This window comes from Humulus lupulus, chromosome 8 (genome assembly GCF_963169125.1).
Source record: "Humulus lupulus chromosome 8, drHumLupu1.1, whole genome shotgun sequence".
In the NCBI taxonomy this organism is placed as follows: domain Eukaryota; kingdom Viridiplantae; phylum Streptophyta; class Magnoliopsida; order Rosales; family Cannabaceae; genus Humulus; species Humulus lupulus.
In genome coordinates this window covers 22,216,548-22,219,620 of record NC_084800.1, presented here as the reverse complement: position 1 = coordinate 22,219,620, position 3,073 = coordinate 22,216,548, and the positions used below count along the sequence as shown (strand labels likewise).

General features: G+C 34.0%; 1 long non-coding RNA gene across 1 annotated transcript; it reads right to left on the bottom strand.

The window, feature by feature from the left end:
- Positions 1-441: 441 nt before the first annotated feature.
- Positions 442-2,378, bottom strand: LOC133793565 (uncharacterized). Its single transcript, XR_009874878.1, has 5 exons — positions 2,159-2,378; positions 1,758-1,859; positions 1,491-1,574; positions 1,319-1,379; positions 442-668 (listed from the first exon to the last, which is right to left on the bottom strand). It is a non-coding gene; the product is annotated as an uncharacterized LOC133793565 (long non-coding RNA).
- Between the last annotated feature and the right edge of the window lie 695 nt (positions 2,379-3,073).

The following is a 3,073-nucleotide window of genomic DNA, read 5'->3' as shown; positions in this document are numbered from 1 at the left end:
TTGTTTCTTTCATAATTAATTTCACCCTATAAGAAAACCTCTATTTAAGTACGCATATTGTAGAACATATAACTTCCTAACCTAAGTGAGCAAATAGAATGCTATGCTGACTTTATTTATTTGAAAACCACCACTGCCGTACATTGCAAACATAATGAGCCACAAACATCAATTCTCAACATGGAAATTAACAAAAGTTACTTCATCCTATAACAGGCAGAAAAAGAAAAAGAGCACTTCATTATAGTGAACATACCACGACTTTGCTTCATTTAATCAAGAATAATGTAGACTTCTTCAACAAAACCATATGGAGAAAATATCTGGCCAAAAAAAAAAAAAAATCAATAAAAACAAAAACAAAACTAGTAAACATGAAGCACAAAATAGTAAATGTTCAATAAAAAAAGTGAATGAAAATATGCATTCCATATGTGAGACAGTGGTCTCATTAGTATAAATATACACAAAAAAATGATATTCCATGAATTTTCATAAGATATTTGGATGTTTCAATAATGAATACTTACATGCAGATAAGTAAAAAATGAATATTTTGTGGAAAAACAATAACTTAACATCCCATGGTTGGCAAGAACATACCTCTATAATTTCCTCCTTTGAAGCTTCTGTGTTAAACATCGCAACAAACACTTTATCAAGTGCCCCTACAGAAGATGTATTTTAAGATGACAAACAACTGCAAAGAGTAATACTGCTGCAATGAAAAAACAAGGCGCATCTATACTAGGGAAATCCAAATGTGCCCCTATTACTGAAGAAAATCCAAATTACTAATATATGGACATAGTTTTTTAGAAACTATAATTCTCACATAACCCTGGACCAAGAAATTATAACAATTACTATGTAAGGGCCCAGCCCAGGAGGGATGCAAACCTCATACCTTGTGGGTCTAAACCACATATCCGATCATTAGAGCCACCCCTTTTGAATACTAATATATTATGCATTTCCATCAAACAATACAAAATTTATTAAAGATCCACTAGTTTGTAAATTCATTAGGAAGCCACAAAAAATATTTTTGGAGCAATATTTTATAACAAATTGGTCCATAACTCTGTGCATCAAACTCTTAGCACCTCGCAAAGATTTGATTTTATAAGATCTAATAAATGTTCATTAATGTGAGACACATGAGCTAGACAAAAGTTGTTGCCAACGTGACATCTGATGCCTACTCTTAACTAAAGAAACCATATATTGGCAGTGCTATAAAGTTGGTCTAGAAATTGACTAGATGCAACTACAAGAGGGAGTTCAAAAGACACTACCTCAAAGATTAGAAATATACCATGACGTTCTCTTTCTCTGTCTGGCTTGCCTGCATACTTAACCCTAATAGGCATTTGTTCCTAAAAAAGGTAAAGACAACAAAAACTTTAACCAATAACTCAGTTGATGCGACCACAGACAACAAGAGTATTCATATCCTCCATGTAAAGAGCACTAAAGCTTTAACTCACCCCAGGAAAAAAAATGTTGATTGTTTAGAGCTGCAATGGCCTTGTCGGCTTCAATAGTTGTTGCAAATTTCACAAAAAAGCTTCCTGTAAGAGAAAACTACATCTATTTCATTTCTGCAGTAACTATATGCAACATCAATACAAAGGGCAGCTACTAGAGTTATGATTATTACTATAGAGTTACATGTTCAAAATTAAAACACTCCACAGATCACTATTACAATACGTAAGCCAATGACAGATTATCTGAACAACTTTTTGGCTTACCTGCAGAAACTGTTTCGTCTGGGAATAAATGCCAAAAATGAGGGAACTCTCAAAAGACATCCCCACAAAAGATGATGTAGCACCTCTATAAAGTCCTCTAATCTGTCAAAAAAATATCAGTTAACTTTCCCAAAAAAGGGGAAAATGTGTTATTTAGACAATTTAAAGATACTGAAAATCTTTGTCACGTGGCACCAAACGTTAGCTCTTATAAGGCAAGAATGCCCTGCTAAATAAAATGAAAAAGAGAAATATTTAAGAACTCTAGCTCAATTTTTTGTATCTCAAGTCTTGTTTACAAAAAATTCCTAACAAGATACAAGCATATTATCACATCTTCATCCAATTTAAATGAGCATATATATAAGAAAATAATGACTATAGCTAAATCGGAAGCATACTCCTTCAGTCCTTAGTATCCTAGCAGTACAATGCAAACTATTCTTGTACTTGATCCCATGTGCTTCAGTATTGTGTTTTTGCAGCTTCACCTAATAAACAAACAAAAGTTTAACACACTCAATAAATATACACATAGATCAGAGGAATCAAAAACACGAAAGTATAACCAATAAGGAAATATACAAACTTTAAATTCATTTTCAGTTCACAGAGATAATCTTGTAAGATGTTATTGGTTAATACTTATGTTATCTCAATCTCATCCCGAATTTTTTTAAAAAACGATTAGCAGGGCAACCCAGTCATATGGTTTTCTAAGGCATTTGCTCTAAACTTTGATGCTTTTAATTCACCATGATAGGGCCTAGATTCATTGAAAGAAAAAAAAAATTGGTTTCTGGGTTTTGAACCCCAAGTCCTATCAATTTCACTAAGAGTGCAATCAAACAAAAATATGTTAAATTACAAGCTAAACCCATGAAAATTTCACATAATCCAACGAGAATAAGATGATAGATTACCTTTACGGTGTTAAAGGGATGGCCAATGGCGATGGTGGAAACTCCAGCGACTAAGCCGGCGACATACTGCTTGTAAGCAGGAGTGTCCCCCATCTGAAAAGGCCCTTTCTATCTGTGACTGAACATCACTGCTGCTATCATGGTCTCCTCCAATATCAATGATGGAATTCAGAACACACTTGTTTCAATGGTTTAGTCTGAGCTAGGGAAAATGAGACAGAGAGAAAGAGATGATTCGGTCCGAGCTAGGGAAAATGAGACAGAGAGAAAGAGATGAAGACTTCGGTCCGAGATAGGGAAATGAGAAAGAGATGAAGACTGAGACAGAGAGAGAAAGAGATGAAGACTTCAGTGAGATAGGGAAAATGAGAAGGAAAATTTGCCTCTTTTTTT